The sequence below is a fragment of the Zalophus californianus genome, chromosome 13 (genome assembly GCF_009762305.2).
Source record: "Zalophus californianus isolate mZalCal1 chromosome 13, mZalCal1.pri.v2, whole genome shotgun sequence".
Lineage (NCBI taxonomy): Eukaryota > Metazoa > Chordata > Mammalia > Carnivora > Otariidae > Zalophus > Zalophus californianus.
This window is the reverse complement of record NC_045607.1, coordinates 69,871,412-69,890,737: the sequence shown is the minus strand read 5'-3', so window position 1 is coordinate 69,890,737 and position 19,326 is coordinate 69,871,412. Positions and strand designations below refer to the sequence as shown.

Here is a 19,326-nt window from a genome sequence, read left to right as displayed (position 1 = left end):
AAAAGTAATAAAAATTAAACAGAAGTCATTGTTCTTCCCTGCTTTATGAAATGGTGTTTCCATTGTGGGTTTTTTTTTTTTTTAAAGAGGAAATGCATCATTAAAGTCGTTGCATTATTTATCAGAGAGGCTAATGAAATCATAACTACAGTAAGTGAAGACACGCAGTACAGCACTGGTTTGAAACACTGCCTATAAAAGCCCAGTTAATCACCGTGGGACTGGTGCCTTTTATACTTCAGCTTGTGAAACCAAAAGCATTGCAGTCTTTGTGTAAAGGCCTCAGAGTTCTTGACTCTCCCCAAGGTAAGAAAAGTCACAGTTATGGGGTGACAATGAAATTTGGTCAGAGTTTGCCAGCAGAGGCGTGATCAACAGCAGATTTTAATGGGACCTCAAAAGATGCTTAAAAGATTGCCTCCCATCTTGCTTGTCCTTTGCTGACATGTTACCTGTTAATTTACTCATCTTTCCACCTGCGTAGGTTGGCTGTTATCACGGATATGAAAACTATAACTGAAGAGAGGGGAAACCATGGAAAACACAGAGACCGCTCCACAAGTTTACAAAGGCGGAAGTTGAAGCTCAGGATGTAAGTGACTTACTGAGAGCAGGATGAATACCCAGATCCTTCCTGGTTACCTCTTTACCTATGTCTTAGCGGCACTGGACGGTTCTCCAGCATCCCACTGAGGCTGTTGGTGGCCTTGGCTGGGGAGTGGCTGGAGTCTCAGTATTCCCCATCCAGCATTAGTGGTGAAGCCTTTGACGTTTCTTTCCTCCACCTGACAGGACTGGACTGTTAGGCGGGAATGCACCCAGTCCTACATAATCTGGTAGCTTTTGCATAGTCCACGCTTAGCTCTTTGCTGACTCCTCCAGGAAATCCTTGACCTTCAAGATTGTGCGCCCAGAAACTTCCTGCCCTGTCTCCTTCCTGTGCACACACCTGGTCACAAGGCCCTACAGTCCTGGGTGGGATACCTGACCCTAGCTGGACCAAGGAGGACCTTCGTAGGTCATTTGGACTTTAGGGTCATCTTGGGACTCGTCTCCCTCTGGGTGGTGAATGAACGGTAGGTATAACATTTGTGAGCTGTTGGAGACCTTGTCTAGAGAGTCAACAGAACGAAGAAAGAATGAAGCTGATGTGTGCCAACAAAGCTGGGAGATGGTCAGGGTGCACTCAGTTCTCTTTGCTCCTGAGGCCCTGCGAAAACCTGCCCTATGAACAGCCTGGGGGTCTGGCGTTGCCTGGATTCCAAATCAAAACCAGTACATTTCCTTTTGTGCTCTATGTGTAACTGGGTATCTGTCACTGCAACCACAAAGGGCCTTACTCTTATCTCTGTCGACTGATGGATCACTTCATTCATGCATGAGTGTAAGCGCGCATTTAGAAATATTACAAGTACCCACTAAGTGGCATCTTTTATGGGCTCTCACTTCCGTATCTTGCTTGCGTTATCCACTTGTTCCTGTTTCCCTCTTTCCTGTGCCATCAGATAGATGGGGAAAAGATGATTTTTAAGAACTACATCAGTTTAGATAGGTGGCGTAGAAGGACTGGTGAGGAGGATTCTGGTTGGCAGTTTATGAGGGGCCTTAGGAGGTAGGAGTCCACCGTGGCCTTATGAACACATGGTTAAGTAATCCGTCATCAAGCGCCATGGCATATTATTCACTGGAAGCTACCAAAGGAAGAGAAGACATACTCCTTGTTCTTGAGATGCTCACGGTGGAGGCAGTGGAGAAGGATCACGATGAATGTGAAGCACTTGCAAATAAGGAGAGGAGCTACACGGTAGGGGACGTGGTTAGGGTGGCCTAACACATAGGGGATGATAGCCTGCTCTTGCTCAGATCAATTGGCACTTTCATGGCACTTCTCATTCAAAGATCTTAAGGTAGATGGTAAATACCAGCTCACTATGGCTCACCAGCCCCTTGGGAACCACAGATGTAGAACGGGGAATAACCTGGGACCAGGAGGGACAGGAAACATGCTTAATAGATGGTCCAGGGGGAGTCAGGGAAGTAGAATGTAATTATCGGTGCTGGAACTGGGCCATAATCACCAGTAATGAACAAGCTCTCAGACTTTTGATCCAAGGTGATAATACCACTCTGTCAGCTCGAATACGAGGGAGTTCTGAGTACTGAGGTTTAGTTTCATTATCATATTGCCACATATATTTCTCACACTGCTATGCATGAAAATTTCTTATATTTAAATTTCCCCCAAATCGTCGTTTCCAAGCTAGATGCTTCCTGCAAAACCTGCATCCCGTCCATCTGCAGACCTCCTTCCACTTGCCTGAAACTCCTGACCTTTCCCTCTCGAGCTGCTTGGAGCCTGCATAAGTGATGAGGACAGGGATTTGACCCCTTGGGACTTCAGGGAAGACAGATAATGACGCAATTCTCTTCCTCCTTCCCATTCTGCTCCTCACCTCATTTCTGACTTGGACTTCTCATAACTTGTCCCGGTGCCTCCTCGTCCCACATCTTTCCCCATCTCTGCTTTACCCACTTCAATAAGCTCTGAAGATCCGAGCAGTTCAGGTGGGTCGGAAAGGCCAGTCCCAACTGGATTGCCCTCAGACCCAGGTCCTTTACGCAAATCTGACTCGAAAGGATGCAAACTTCACAGTTCTCAAGTTCACTTATAAAATGGAGTATTTTTTTCAGGAACAAACTTTTCATGTCTAGCCTTGAGTGTCCACTTTCATTTTCCTATTATAGAAAATGGGATCTCATTTCTTCAGGTAAATTCAGTGCATTTTCATAATTTCTATGTCACTTCAGGTTAAACATTTTACTAAATTTGGGGATTTTTTTCCCTCTTGCATAAACTCCATTGCCTCTCACATTGATGTTGATGTGAAGCTTTGGGAAGGGGGCTGTTTACTCAAGTATCATTTGGCTGTTTCTTGATATCTACCTGGCAATGTTTTCTGCTGCCAGCCCTTGAGATGTGCCTTGTGTCACCTGGTCCCTAGGTTGGCCTGCTGAGCTGTAGCCTTGTGCTTCTCAGATCCTTGGTGGGTGAAGGCGAGAAGAGTCCAGTCCTGACTCATGCATCTGCTTTCCAATTCTTTCCAATTCTCTCCAGTTTTGTCCCTGAAGCCCTAGCCTTTGAGCTTTACTCTGAAGAATTGGATACCTTTGTTCCATTTCCTTTCTGACCCTCTAAACCCTCTTTCCACCACCCCTGGAAAAATGACAAGTGTATGTTTGCAGCCCAAGGGAAGGACAATCAAAAGGAAAGGGAAAGAACATTTTGGTTAATATCTCAAGGTGTCATCTCTCCAAATAAGCCAATTCTCCCATCGTGTGTATTTTCAATGCAAATCGAAAAACTAAGAACTTGCTAGAAACCTTTTGTTTTAGTCAAGCTTTTAAAAAGGCACAGTACAGATACCTCCCATTTTCTTAGAAGAACCATCTGGATATTTGGGTGGGGGGACAAGGTGGATAAGCTGAAGTTACCCGTGTGTATTGATGATATAGGCGCTTTGCTCAGAAATCAAGGGTTTCTTGGTTTTTTTTTTTTTTTTTTTGGTTATAAGCAGAAAATCCCATTTCATCCATTATCAGTCCATTATCACAAATGAGATAGATGTTAGACCAAGATAGCATAATTAACAATATGGAAACTTATCAGATTTGGCGATGGTGTATTTGAAACAGAGGTCCAGAAGTCACCCACACCAGGAAAAAATATGTCAAACTTAGCCTCAAGATATGACCTACTAGGTAGAAATATATGAGATTATTTTCACCAACTAAGAAAGGAGAAAAAAGTACATCTGCAGGGCTAACATTTCTATTCATCTATATGCTTGCATCTCTCAGTTCCTTGTCAGCGACCCTGGAAAACTCTACTCAGGTGGTCCATTTGAACTTGGTTTTGCTTGCAGAAAACTTTGACATAGTTTGAACGGCAGCATTTAAAATTTTACCGGCTTCAAGTCTTCTGCCAGCTGAAACATCTTTGTGTTGCACAGTTATTATTTCTTTTTAGTATTGCAGCCCACATAATCTGCATGAAACTCACACTGCTTAGCACTCAGATGGAGTGGATTCTGTTTAAGGATAAAAGAAATGGCGGGTACTAAGTGACCGGTGTGGGGAGGGTCAAGGAGGAGGAGTCATGGTCAAGTCAGAGGAAGGGAGGTGGTGCCTACAAGAGACCTTGATGGTCTTAAATGATGGTGATCTGGAGGTGAAATCAGAGACGATCTGGAGGTGAAATCAGATGAAATTTTTTTCTGAGACTTTTTTTTTCATAAACCTCATACATAGTAGCAAATTGCTTTTGGAAGCTGTGTTTATGTCTGGTCAAGGAAGTAAAGGCATGCAAATTTACTATACTGTCATCCGAGAATCCAACTTTCTAGGTTGGTCATGTTGCATGAGGATGCAGAATGTTCCAAAGTCATTCCACGAAGCACCAGTTCTGCCAGATGTTAAAGGATGAGTCAGAGGGAAATTCTCATTTGCAGGCCACAGAGGCTGACCCTGGATGACTTAGACAGGAAGAGAGGGCACTTGACTTCACAGTCCTGATGCGAGCCTGGAGAACAGGTTGAGACAACGGTCAGGAGCCCAGGGAGAGGAAGGTGACCAGAATCACAGCCAAAACCATGTTCTGGGGACCGCCTGGTAGGACACCACTGCCACCACCTGTAGATATTTAACCCCTTCCTTGCACCACCAATGGCTCCGAGCTCTGAACCTTGTGCCCACCATAGCCACCAGAAGGAGTTTGCACTGCTTTGCTTCCCTGTCATTTCCTCCAGAGTCAAAGTCCCAGGAGGCAACAGCCCACTGACCCTGGAGGGCACGTGGTACCCTGGTTCCCACAAAGTGAGGCAGGGGGACTATTTGCCTTTTTTACCTCCTGTGGGGAGAGGTAGACCTTGCCTCCCAGGAAGATTCTCACACAGTTGGGGATTCCCTAGACAGAAGAAGTGACTTCAGCTGCCTGCCAGCCAAAAAATGATAAATGACAACAGGATGTTACATAGGAAAAGGTTCCACAGTCAATTAATTTTGGAAAATGCCAGGTTTAACAGATTTCTTTACTCTAGGGCTTCTCATGTGATCGCATGCATCATGAATCTCCAGGAGGGATTACAGGACCCCCCTCCCTCTTTATCATCCTATGTGAGTGCTCCATGGAAAACATTGCATGAATCACGACTTGAAAGCAACTAGCAACACTATTTTTTCTCACACTTAACCTCAGCATACCAGTCTCTTTACCGACACATGCCTATATTTCTAGGCATGCAAATTAGAACTGCAGTTTTGGAAACTTTCAGGCTGTACGCCTGTCCCATGGTTGGGTTATTTTTCAGGATGAAGGTAAGATTGCTATTATGGGTTAGCAGCACCCACCAGGCCTTTCCCATCTCAGGTGTGCAGGCTTGGTTTCATCGTCTAGCTATAACAAGGCTGTGCACTTTTCCCTACTGAAACATCTCCATTTGTTCTTGGCACATTGTCCAACTTGCTTGAAGCAGTTAATGCAGCTTTAGAAAAAGAAAAAAAAGAAAATGTCTAAGAGAGGAGCTTATGTCTAAGAGACCCTGGCTCTGCATATAGCAGACGTAGAAGCCGCCAAGATTAAAATTCTCTGATAACTCAAAACAAATGTCCTGCTTATGTTTATGGTGTGACAATGTAAGAGCAGGTAATGCAACAACAAAACAGCAGATGACCTTTCAGCCAAAGTCAGCATAGGAAATTGCTCCGATCTGTATTCATTGGTGATGTCTAAACTTTAGGTCAGAGTCTCATTTGATTTGAAGATTGGCAAGCTGAAGACGGTATCTTCCCATGCAAATCCCAGCCTTAGCTCTCTAGGCAGCGGAGGTAAATACAAGTCACGTGCTTGACTTAAATCAGCACTGGAGTTGAGCTTTTAAAAAAATTCCATTATTTAATGTTTCTTTTTTCAAACTTTCACACTTATGACTTTCTTATTATCCTCAACTTTTGTAAAATACAAAGCTAACACTATGAGATAGAGCCACTCATTAAAAAATTATCTTTTAGGGGCCCCCTCGGTGGCTCAGTCTGTTAAGCATTGAACTCTTGGTTTCGGTTCAGGTCATGATCTCGGGGTCTTAGGATCGAGCTCCGCGTCGGGCTCTGTGCTTGGGGCAGGGTCTGCTTGTCCCTCTTCCTTCCCCCTCTGCTCCTCCACCCTGCTCCCTCATGCTCTCTCTCTCTCTCTGTCAAGTAAATAAATAAAATCTTCTAAAAAAATAAAAATAAATCTTTTGGGGTCCTACTATGTAAAAGGTATGTGCTAGCTGTAGGGGGTAAACTCATGAATAAGACATATTTCATGCCTTTAAGAGCTTAGGCTTAAACTGTGAATTTGTTTATTTATTTAAAAGACTTTTTTGGGGGTGCCCGGGTGGCTCAGTCATTAAGCATCTGCCTTCGGCTCAGGTCATGATCTCAGGGTCCTGGGATGGAGCCCCACATCGGGCTCCCTGTTCTGCAGGAGGACTGCTTCTCCCTCTCCCACTCCCGCTGCTTGTATTCCCTCTCTTGCTGTGTCTCTCTCTGTCAAATAAATAAAATCTTAAAAAAAATAATAAAAAAAGAAAGACTTTTTTTCAGTCTGACTATAATCCAGGCACTGTGCTGGGAGCTTGGGTAAAGCAGTGAGCAAGAAAATAAAGGTTTCGATTCTTTGGAACATAGATGTCGTGGGGGAGATGGACATTAAATGACATGGCGCATAATTATTTATTGAATCATGCTTGTGATCAGAGCCACAAGGGTTTAGAGCAGAATGCTCCGAGGATGTGATGGTCCACGTCCTGTCAGGAAGTGGCCTGTGAGCTGTGCTCTGAAGGATGAACAAGAATAAACGTGATGGAGACATGGATAAAGGGAAGGAGAGAAGGAATAAGAGTTTTGGAGCACAGGAGCCTTTTGCTGGTACCAGAGGAAGGGTGACAGGTCACCTGACCAGGCAGGACCTCAGAGACCAAGGGAGAATTTTGGTCTTCATGCTAAGTGCAATGGGAAGGCAAGGAGCAGGTTTCCTCGGGGGAGGGACGTAATCGGATATGCCCTTTGGAAAGGTCACTCTGGCCCTGAATGTTGAATGGCTTGCAAGGGCAGTAATGGGGCAGAAATACCGGTTGGGAGGTTAGTCCATTAATTCAAGTGGGAAGTGCTGGTAGGTTGAACTAGGGTAGGTGTGGAAGGATGATGGTGAGAGGTGTAGAGATACCAGAGACATAAAAGAGTCTGAAACAACAGAACTTGATCCTTAATTGGATGTGGGAGTTATTTAGGAGAAATTCAAGGAAATTGCCAAATGCAATATGCCGTGCTAAATGTTATAAGAGACTGTAGAGGCATCTGGCCAGTTGCTGGGTATCAGCAAAGGTGTATGCAAAAACCCCACAAAGGACCTCAAGTCACGTCTAGTTTATTTGAAGAGGCTGGATATAAATACTGAAAATTAGCTCACAATCAAGGCTCTAATTGCCAGGCGTCACATGAGTGATACGGGCACTGTAGTTTGTAGGTGTTTCCAGGTCAGTTGTGGATAGAGCTAGCCAGGAAAGGCTTCACGCAATAGATGGCACTGGCTGGCCTTGGGCAAAGGAAGGAAGAAGAGCAATCCTGGTGGAGAGAACACATGGAAGAGGGTGAGGAGGAAGTAAGGATAGACATAACAAATTTAGGGAGTACCAAGTAGACCGGTTGTATCAAAATGGGGGCTTTTTGGGGGGGAAATTATGGAAAAATATAAGTTTGGAAGCGTAGGTCGGGAGCAGCCGTGGGGTTGTAGAATTCTATAAAAAATTCCTAAGTGTTGATTCACACCTGGATCATCATGAGTAAGCTGTAAATCTCACGTACTAGGAAAAGCTCAAGTTCTAGGTCTCCTTGGACCTTCTCTACGATAAAATCTCCTCCACCCACCACAGCTTGAGATGTAATTGACATATAACATTGTGTAAGTTTACTGGGCACAACGTGTTGATCTGATGCACTTATATATTGGGAAATGATTAGCTAACACTCTCATCAGGTCACTTAATTACTGTTTCTTTTTTTTGTGGTGAGAACATTTAAAATTCACTCTTAGCAACTTTCAAATAAATACTACCCATTATGTATTGCTGGCTCCCTTGTCAAATGTTAGTTGACTATATATGCAAGGTTTTATTTCTGGGCTCTTGATTCTGTTCCATCCATCTATGTGTTTATTTTTATGCCACTATTATACTGTCTTGATTACTGTAGCTGTGTTGTTGAATTCAGTTTGCTTATATTTTGTTGGGAATTTTTGTGTCTATATCCATCAGGGATATTGACCTTAAGTTTCTTTCTTCCTGTGGTGTTCTTATCTGGCTTTGGTATTAGAATAATGCTGGTCCTGTAAAATGAGTTTGGGAGTGTTCCCTCCTCTTCAGTTTTTGGGGAGATTTTGAGATGGATTGGTTTTAATTCTTCTTTAAATGTTTGATAGAATTCACCAGTGAAACCATCTGGTCCTGGGCTTTTCTCTGTTGGGAGGTTTTTGATTATTGATTCACTCTCTTTACTCATTATTGGTACATTCAGATTTTTAAAAAAATTTCTTCCTGATTCAGTGTTGGTAGGTTGTATATTTCTAGGACTTCATCCATTTCTTCTAGGTTATCCAAGATGGTGGTGTTTAATTGTTCATTGTAGTCTCATGATCCCTTATATTTCTGTGGGATCAGTTTTAATGCTTACTTTTCATTTCTGATTGTATTTATTTATATCCTCTTTCTTTTTTTCTTAGTCTAGCTAAAGTTTTGTCAATTTTGTTTATCTTTTTTTTAAAAAAACAGTTCTTAATTTTGTTTGAAATGCCACACCCTCAGAGAAGCCGCCCTTGGCCATCAGTCCCAAAACAGCCTTTCCTTCTATTATTTTATTATTTTATATCAGATGTGCCTGTGTATTTCCCTCCCAGTGTTACCACAATGTGCAAGTATCCACTTGTTTACCATCTGCCTTGCCCACCAAGATGCAAGCTCTGTGTGTGAGGGTTTTGTGTGTTGTCCCTTTGTGTCCTTGACCCCTAAAGTGATGCCCTGTACTATGGTACAGACTTGGTTGCAAAGTGGGTATTGTGTGGGCAGGAGTGCAGAGTTTAGATCCAAAATGAAGGCAGATCCTGATACATTCACTGAAGGAAGATAGGACTCACTTTGGGTTAGCCAGACAATTCCTGAGCTCTGCTCAAAAACAAGCACATGGAAAATAACACACTAGTCTTTTTATAGCCTTTGCAATTTTGGAAACCCCCTTATTGAGACTCCTCTTGAAATAAAGTTATGCAAATATTTGGGATGTTCAAAGTGTGAATATTTACAATGTTTAAAATACTTTTCTAATTAACCATTTTATGAGATATCTTTACTTTCATGCTCAACTTTTCCACTTACCTTTTAGTTAATGTCTTAAATAACTCTTCCATTTGACTGTCTAATGAAAGCATTGCTAGTTAATACTGACTCTAAAATTGGATTTTACTGAACACTGTAAATATGAGGAGATTAAATCCTGGTCTGCAAGATCCAGGAGGAAATATGGGGTTGCTTCCATCTATGCTTGCAGCTTCCCGTTTTTTTAAGATGGAAATTTCCTGGTTACCTTGCTCCTGGACAGGGCTCATCTCTGGGGTCCTCCATACTGGACAGAAAGGGTGAGTTCTACTTTCAAGATTGGATGCTACCCCACCTCTAAAGTAATCCTGCCACAGGGTCGGGGGTTGTCTGAGCCTCATAATATCTTTTTTTCTTTTTTTGTAGGCTCCACAAAGTGGAGTGTGCCTTGATTCTTCACCTGACAAAGGGGGGTGCTGATTATTGTACCTATTTCAGGGAACTGAGTTGTGAGGAATAAATGAGATAATATGCATAAAGCCCTAAGAAAAGTGTCTGTTTTTTTCCCTTAAATTCCACATATGAACGTAATCATATGGTATTTGTCTTTCTCTGACTGTCTTATTTTGCTTAGCATTATACTCTCTAGATCACTATATTTGGACACTTGAAGCTAATTTAACACTGTATGTTTACTGTACTGTAATTAAAAAGTTTTTAAAGTGTCTGGCACATAGTAAACGCTTAATGTTATCAATTATTATTGTACACTGAGTATATGGGGATCTTTGTCTCTACACAGACCTTTTAACTGAGCCTGTTTCACCTGTTAAAACTCATGTTTTGGCAATCAACATTCAGATTTTACCCAGTTCTTGTTGGTCGGCTCACTTCTTTTTTGTCTCCTCTGAACTGGTTGCTTGGCCTGCCCTCAATGGGCTTCCATGGCCCACTCTTAACTGCTCATTTTGCTCGATTGGCTTTCTTGCCCATGACCTTGAATGGTTTTTCTGGGATATTACCTTTTATATCACAGATAAGAGGCAGTGCCCTTCTATACCCTCCCTGGCCTGATTCATGAGTGATGATGGAGGACCCTTGTCCTCTGCCTAGGGTGGAGCTTTCATCGATTCCTAGATCTTTAGTATTGAGCTGAAATAAAATGATAGTAGCACCTTGTGTCAGGGTGGGCAATGCCATGGCCTTATCTGGTAGAGGACATCCAGCCATCCATGTGGTTATCAAGAGGAAGAAAGGGGACTAGGTTTGTTTTTCAACATAGCCTCTTATGGTCTTAGCATCCTTCTCTTTCCACCTGCCGCACTGTTGATGGTGTCTGGAGGGGTGGTCTTGTCTGGGGCAGATACATAATCAGAACCAGATGCAAATACAGAATTTTTGCCCTTGGTCAAGCACATAGCAAACAATCCCATATTCATGCAGTGCTACATGAATCTAGAAAATAATCGGGCATTTCCTGATGCACCGGAGGGTAATTTATCTGGTCTTTTCGCAGACACTTATTCAGTCCTTTGCTGTTGGGGTGGTCTTCATTGCTTTTCAACTATTTCCAAGCATCCTCATTCTGTCTTTTGGTTCCATTTAAAACTTCACATTTTTCCAGGAGAATAACCCTCAACTGATCATTTGGGTTGTCAGTGGCTGGGATGAAGCACTGCTGGTGATAAACTGACACAGCCGAAGGTCCCAGGAAATTTTTCATGTGGCATCTACTGCATGTTGGGATTTGCAGAACGCGGGCTGCTCTTCTTCAACCCACGTGACACCCTGGGTGGTGGATGCACGGTGAATGAAGGATTGCTGAGACCTCGGAGCTTCCTCAGAAATGTCACTGCCTAATCCACACGTGCAATTAGAATTATGAGGACAAGGAGGGTGAGTTTCATCTACCTCAGGCTCCACACAATATGTTCAGATAATAAATTCCTGGTTCATTTTCTCACTCTGGCTCTGCGAAAACGCTTAGCTCGAAAGCTGCCACTATTCTTTTAAAAATTCCCCGGCAGTCCTGGAAGCCAGGAAAGTTTTACTTTCAAACAAGAATTTTGGTGTTTGTATCACTAAGGCCTCTATTTAATTACAGTAACACATTGTTTAAATTAAGTTTCTTTTGGGAAAAAATAAGGGTTTAAGTGAAGAGGAAAACATTATGTCAAAGTACACAATGTTTTGAGAGACTGAAAACTCTGTTTTTCCAATAAAAAAAAATTCTGAAGCATTTGTGGAATTCTCTTCCCTGTGGTCAATTTGCTCACACTGTGGTCTTCATCTAGAAGTAGTTCTCTACCCCTTCACCTGTGTTAGGTCTAAGAGAGAAGAATTTTCATAAAGGCGAGCCAGGCCTCCAACTGGGGTCCTACAAGGCTCTGGCAGGCCTTCTAGGAGCTTGAGATTTGAGTGTTTAACTTCATAACCAGATGGTGTCAGTTTCCTTCTTTAAAGATGCCAGTTTCCGCTGGATGTATTAAGCATATCTTCACAGTCTGGGTGGAAATTTGTAGTAGTTAGCTGTAGACCATCAAATGATGGACAAAAGTGACCAGAATTCAAGAAGTGGTGGTTGTAAGTACACACGGCTAGCTAGATTCTGTCCTCTCTCCTTCCTCCCTGCCTCCCCTCCCTCTTTCCCTCTCCCTTTCCTTTCTTCCCTTCTTCCCTCCTTGGCGAGTTAGAAGTCTTTCTCAGGATGGGAGGGGTCGGTAGACTTGCTAGTAGATCTGGGGAGTAGGAGAAAAAAGCACCGTACATATCAATTATATCTCAATAAAACAAAAAGCAAAGAAAAAAACACTTTCTCTTACTCTCAGAATACTTCTGACACCAAATGTGTGGGTTTTGCCACACCAAGAAATTTTCCAATTCTCAGTAGACACCAGCTGGGAGTCTAGCAATTTAGCTCAGTGCTGTCACTAACTGCCTGGCATGAGCACAGGCCACAGGGGTTAAGGGCTCAGTCTGACATGACTGCCCAGACCTCCGATGCCAATCGTAAATCCAGGGCTGTCATATATATCTGACCAGCTGGTTCTAAATCAGGGGTTCCCTCCTTGGGTTTGATAATTTGCTAGGACTTCTCACAAAACTCAGGAGAACATTTATCTATGTTTATCCTGAAGGGTGTTACAAAGGATACAGGCGAACAGCGGGGTGAAGCAGTACATGGGGCGTGGTGTGGGGAAGGGGTGAGGAGCTTTAATTCCCCCTCCAGCTGTGTCATCCTCCCAAGTACTCTGAAACCCAGAGTTTGGGGATTTTCTAATGGAGGCTTCACCATGTAGGCATGATTGATTATTAACTCAATCTCTAGCCCCACTGGGCTCCCAGGAGGATGGGGTGAGGCTGAAAGTTCCAAGCTTCTAATCATGTTTGGTGTTCCTGGTGACCAGCCCTCCTCCAACCCCTATCCCGGGAGCCCCTCAGAGTCACCTCATTAGAACAAAAGACACTCTTATCACTCAGGAAATTACAAGGATTTTAGGAACTCTGTGTCAGAAACCAAGGTCAAAGACCAACTATTAGAACAAAAGATGCTCCTAGCACCCCTCTCACTCAGGAAATTACAAGGGTTTTGAGAGCTTTGTGTCAGGATCAATATATATATTTGATCTGGGGGCAAAGACCAATATATATATATTTTATATTATGTTATAGTAACACTGGGGGCCAAACTTTATTTTACAACTCTCTTTGTCCAAGGGGTGCCTGGGTGGCTCAGCTGGTTAAGCATCTGCCTTCAGCTCAGGTCATGGGGATCAAGCCCCGTGGTCCAGGCTCTCTGCTCAGTGGGGAGCCTGCTTCTCCCTCTCCCTCTGCCCTTCCCCTGTTTGTGTACGCACACTCTCTCTCCCTCTCATTCTCAAATAAATAAATAAAATCTTAAAAAAAAACACCCCTTCCCCCCAATTCTCTTTGTCCCAAGCCCAGACAAAACAGGGCAATAGAAAGAAGCATGTGACCGTTGTCCTCAAGGTTGAGGTCAATCCCAGGCTTGATTTATTCAGGTCCACTTGAGCAGGGGGCTCAGAGCACCCCTGTCCCTCGACTAGGTTCAGAGCTGGGTGAAGCTCCTGGGCTCTTCATGGCTCAGCCTGGCTTCCTTTAGGGAGGTTGAGCTGCTGGACAGGCTGGGCAGCCGAACCAAACATTTGCCACAGAAGGCATCTTTCTTACTGCCCTCCTTATAGGGTAGCTACTTAGAATTTCCTGGGTGATCCCATCAGCTTTTACAGCGTGTGTGTGTGCCAGCTATCCTGGGGGATCCTTCTAGTCCAGAACATTCAACCAATCCTTACATACTTCCTGTGTGGGAAGGCCACCCTGGAGCTTCAGGTAGCACGGAGATGAGACAGGAAATGCAGCATACCCACAAGCAGCTTCTGGGCTAGCACAGGGTGAACTCTCCCTCTAAGGCGGGGGGAGTGTGGTGATGTGCCTGAGAGAAGAACAGACCAAAGATGGCAGGGTGTGCATGGAGAGCAAGGGAGAATTGATTTCAATCAGGAGAACCAGGAATAAAGTCCTTTAGAAGTAGCGGTTAGACCCAGCCTCGCACACCAGGTAGGACGTGGGCTGGATGTGGGCCGGTGAGTCAGGCAGGGAAGGCTCTGAGGACTGGTCTGACTGGTGCAGAGAGAAACAGTTGGTTGGGGAAGGATTTGGGGGCAGATGGGGCTGGGCCTCGGCTGTCAGGTGAAGGAGCTGAGACCACGTGAACGCCAGGAAAATAATTTGGGTAATTTCGGGCAGCCTGGAAAAGGGGCCTCACGCTGAGTTGGGCGGGTTTGTGTTCCTCAGCAAACTTTGTCATCTCCATCTTGCGAGGATCCAAAAATGCCCCCTCGGGTATTGTTTTGTTGTGACTATCTTCTTATGATATTGGGCCAGGCTCCTCTTGGCGCACAGACAAACCCTTCCCGTCTTGTTCTGTGACTATCACGTTTGCCATTGTATTTAAGGAATAACAGCTCTCAGTGGCTGAGAATCTGTCACCTGCCAGGCACCTTGGGGAGTTTGTTACATGTCTTATTTCTTTTAATTCCCTTGAAAACCCAAGGTGGGAAACATTTCCCCTACTTTTCAAAGAAACGGAGTCCCAGTGTGGTTCCATGAGTCCTAAGACCACCCAACTTGGAAGCAGCCAAAAAATGGTCTGCTTCCCTTGCTTTCTATTCATTCTCCTGTCCAAGCACGCGGAGCTTGCAGTGCTGATAAAGAGTGGTAGGCAACGATGGGTGTGCCCAACACATGACATGCATGAACTTCCCACAAAAACGACAGAAGGAAAGTCCCATTGTTATTATTCCCATTTTACAAATGAAGAAACTATCTCAAAGATGCATGTAATTTGCCCATAGTCACAAAACTACCAGGTGGCAAAACCAGGGTTGGAACTAGGACTCTGAGTGCATAGTGCATTGTCAGTTATCAGGGCTGTGAGTGCAGGGACTAGGGTCCAGCATGGTGCTGGGTATATAGTAGCCCCTTACATGAATGCTTTTGAATACATTTTTGAATGTTTTATGAATGAAATTAAGTGGACAAATGAGTGGATGGAATAAAGAATGAATGAATCATGTGTATGACACCGAGCCTTAGTTCTCTATTTTCTCCTGGACACCCTGCTAGGACTTTGGCGAGCCTCTCCCGCCAGAATGGATGATATGACCAGGCCATAACTCTGTGGTCCTGAGAGCCGGGCACTGCACAGATGTAGAAATGGGGTCAAGTGCCGGACACCATATTTCTCAGTCATTTGGGCTTTGTCTGGAGGAATGAACCTTCTATACCATGTCCTAGTGCTAAACTAGGTATGTAGCCTGCTTTAATAGTGATAATTCAGTTACAAGTAATATGGAAACAATCACAAATATGTTGGGACATTTTGGTGGTTTTGTTTTTAAATAAACTTACTTCTTATCTGTTATGACCGCTGAAATTTTTAAAAAATGACTTTTATTTTTTAGAAAAGTTTTAGATTTATAGAAAATCTGCAAAGGTAGTACAAAGAGTTTCCCCCTAGGCCTCAGCCAGATTCCCCTGCTGTCAACAGCTTACATCTCTGTGGTACATCAGCTTAACTAAGGAGACAACATGGGTAGGTACTTAAATAACTAGATTCCACACTTTACTCTGATTTCACTAGTTTTCCCCCAGTGTCCTTTTTCAATTCCGAGATCCCATCTGGGATACCACATTGTAGTTAGTTGTCATGTCTCCTTAGGCTCCTCTGGCCTGTGTCAGTTTCTTGGACTTTCTTTGTTATTTGTGACCTTGACAACACTGAAGAGTACTGGTCAGGTAGGTGTCTTGTAGAATGCTCCTGAATTTGGATTTGTCTGATGTTTTTCTCATAGTCAGCCTGGGATTATGAGTTTTGAGAGGAAGACAACAAAGATCAAGTACCATTCTTGTTACCTCATATTAAGGCTACTGCTAATTTTTTATTTTATTTTATTTATTTATTTATTTATTTATTTATTTATTTATTTAGAAAGCAAGTTGGGGGGCAGTGGGAGGGACAGAGGGAGAGGGAGAAGATCTCAAGCAGACTCCACACTGAGTGTGGAGCCTGACGTGGGGCCCAATCCCAGGACCCTGAGATCATGACCTGAGCTGAAACCAAGATTCAGATGCTTAATCAACAGAGCCACACAGGTGTCCCAAGACTACCACCAAAATTTTTAAAGCTAAATCTTTAATTCTACTTTTCATGTTTGTAGCTCCATAGTCTTCCCTTTATGGTTTTTCCAATGGCCCCGTTGATTCCATTGGAGAGACCAAGCTCTCCTGCTGGCTCACTGGGTCCTAGCTAAGTCTTAATAGCAAAGCATTTTGCAAGGGATTCCGTTGGCCCCATTTTGCCTAGCCTGGATTAGATAATCTCGGTTTACTAGTCAGGTGAGTTTCTCCTGGGTGAGATGTAGAACACTTTTTTCATGACTGCTGATAGATAAATGGAGGCATTTCTAGTTCTTAATGGTGTAGCTGTCCCCCACAAAAAACACTAATCATCTTGATGGGGTTGCTGAAACAGCTTACAAGGACAAAGCCATAGGAGAAAATATAAATGTGTGTCTACAACCATGTTTTTCATAGATGGATGCCAAATTCCATGTTTACTTGTTTTTTTTTTTTTTAGAATATAAAACTATCGATAAAGATGATCTCCAAATTGTCTTTGTTTGGAGGCATCCACCGTGCCCTGAGCTCAAAAACCAGCCTCTCTCACTGGTTTGTCCTCACTCAATCTTTTCTGTCTCTTTCTTGGGAGGGTCCAGCAAAGCTACATCCATTATCGGGAACCTATATCCATTATCTCCATTTAAAACTACTTTGCTGTTGGGTTTCAACCATGTTTTATCCATACTCATGAAACATGAAAGGGTTATACATTTCAGGAAAGCCAGTGAGGCTTGGACAAAGAGAAAGCATTAAAGCAATTTCCAAATGACAACAATCCTCATTACCCTTCAGGACGCCAAAGGGAACAGATTTGTCCTGAAGTTTGTCTCACTGAATTTTATTTTGTTTATTTCATTATTATTTTTGGTGTATGTCTCTCTGCACTTTTAGACGGAACAGCACTCCTGCTAGTCAAGATAACATCAGACTGTTTATTGTAGATCTTGGCTTAAGGTGCAGATGTTTTGGCTCAGTTAATAATAAACCATTCTTTAACTTATTTTTAATTTTAGTTCATGAAGTAATAGGAAAATATAGCAACTTTTTGAATGTGCTCTTAGGGAGAGAGGAAGAGAGAGGGGGAGGGAGAGAGAGAGAAAGAGAGCTAGCTAATTTGAGGTAGATGGTTCTGGTTAAGTCCTAGGCCAGCTTAAGATAGTGCCATGAAAATGTCCTGTTCCCCTTTCCCATCATCACCCCTGCCTTGACTTTCACCATTTACACCCTCATCTTCTTGATCCCTTTCCCTCGTGTGGATCCTGCTCGAGTCAGGGACGTGCTTTTCTGGCTGACATCTACATCTTCCTCTTGAATGTCCTCTTGAATGCCTTAGGGTAACAGGTCCCCCACATCTCCTCCTGCCTGGCTATCCCTGATGGAGCCCCACAGATTTCGAGCTTAGCATTAACCCAACCTCCTTCCAAAATGAGAATTGTTTGCTCTGATTCCTGGAAATGCTCATGAACAGACTCCATGTGCAGGGAGATGGGCCTGTGGAAGGGAGCCAGTCGATCAGAACACCCCATCCATCCAGAGTGGGGCCTCTGCTGGTGCCTGTGTCTTGGGCAGGCAGGCTGCAAGGCCAGCCGAGGCCTGGGTTTACGGGGAGTGGCAGGTGTCTACCTATGGGCTCATCTACTTCTGACAGGTGGGGCCACACGAAACACTTTGGTTCTTTGAATCTTAGGAACCAGGTAACCTTATGCACGGTTTCAAGTCTCCGTGTCAAACCAGCCGTTTGCGGGTGTCAAGGCCAAAGCCTGGGAGGAGGCCGTCGTTGGTGCAGATGAGCCGCAGTTGCTGGAGGGGCCGGCGTCTGTAAGTGGTTCAGTGCACTGGGGTTCCGCTTCCGGTCCAAGACCTCCCGCATCCGGGTCACGCGTGACCCCTGTGCACCGGAGCAAGTTGCCCTTGGCGTGGGGGCGGGGTTCTGGAGCCGGAAGGAGGGTGAGGTGGTGCAGTTTACCTTTAAGAAGTCGGCTAAGGGCCTGGACTCTATCCGCGTCACCTGTCGGTGAGTGAGAGGGGCCCAAAGGGAAAAACAGGCAGAAGCGCAGATCCGAGGCGGACAGGTGCTATAAGCGTGGAGGGTCACCCCAGGCCGAGCAGAAGCCACATGGTGGCCTCGTGTCCCCTGAAGGCCCAGCAGGTCCCCAGCTCACAGGGAAAGCCAGCCTACTTTCAGGAGGAGGAAGAGGAGGTCCAGAGCCCTGCCCTGCTCCCAGAGGCCCAGCACTGAGCTGTGGTGGGTGGGGGTAGCCTTCTGTGATCTGGAAGTTTTGAGGAACAGGCAGAGTGGAGGAAGTGGGGAAAAGGGTGGGTAGGGGGCAGCTGGCTCTGCCATGCATCTCAGGCCGGGGTCCACAGCATCACCCCTCCTTTCCTCTTGGCAGGGTGGGTGAAGGGGTGAGGCAAATGAACTCCAACCCTGCTCAATCCAAATGCTCCTGAGGGTTTTGGGGAACATCCCTCCCTGTGTGCTTTGTCTGAGTTCCCCCCCCCCCCCCCGCAAGAATCTCCAGCTTTTGAAAGTGACCTGGAGAGGGAAATTGTTTTCTTTTCAAAGGAGATGTAATAATAATCCCCACCCCCCCGGCCCCACACCAGGGTGTAAAGATTGAGCCTGAGACCAGACTGATGGGCCCAAGAGCATGAACCACTGCATCTTGTGGGAGGGAGTCTCTCAGGGGTGAGGCAGGGTTTTCCCACATCTTGTCTCATAACCGACTCAGGGGAAAGGTTGTTCTCTACTGTCCCAAGCCATGGGTTGTGACAGTAGGCAAAGGGGTTGTTGGGGGAACAGCTGCAGACCCACTGCTCCTAAGCTGACTCCCACCCTACTCTGGGCCAATAGAATTTTCTTTATTTGCTCCCTTGGATAACTGCACCTTGGGCCCCACTTTCTCCAGGATGCCAACTGCGCGAGCTGCGTGTATATGACAGATCTTGTGTGTTTTAACTTTTTTTTTTGTAATATAAATGTTTTGATTTTGTATTTTTGTGGATTTGAATCTTAAGGCCCTCGTTCCTGCACAGTGTTCTCGGGTACACGTGCAATCTTGGGGGTCAGTCGGCAGCAGCTCCCGGGGTCTGCAGAGCAGGAAGGCTTTTTGTTTGATCACAAGGGAGAACATCTATTCGGAGGGCATAACCTATTGACCTACCTCCTTTTTGCCAATCGGAGCAGGCTTTCCTGCCCTAGTGTCTTCTTGAAACCACT

At 44.6% G+C, this 19,326-nt stretch overlaps 1 pseudogene; it reads left to right on the top strand.

The window, feature by feature from the left end:
* The first annotated feature begins 1,669 nt into the window (after positions 1-1,669).
* LOC113934094 lies at positions 1,670-18,345 on the top strand (annotated as a pseudogene).
* Positions 18,346-19,326: the final 981 nt, after the last annotated feature.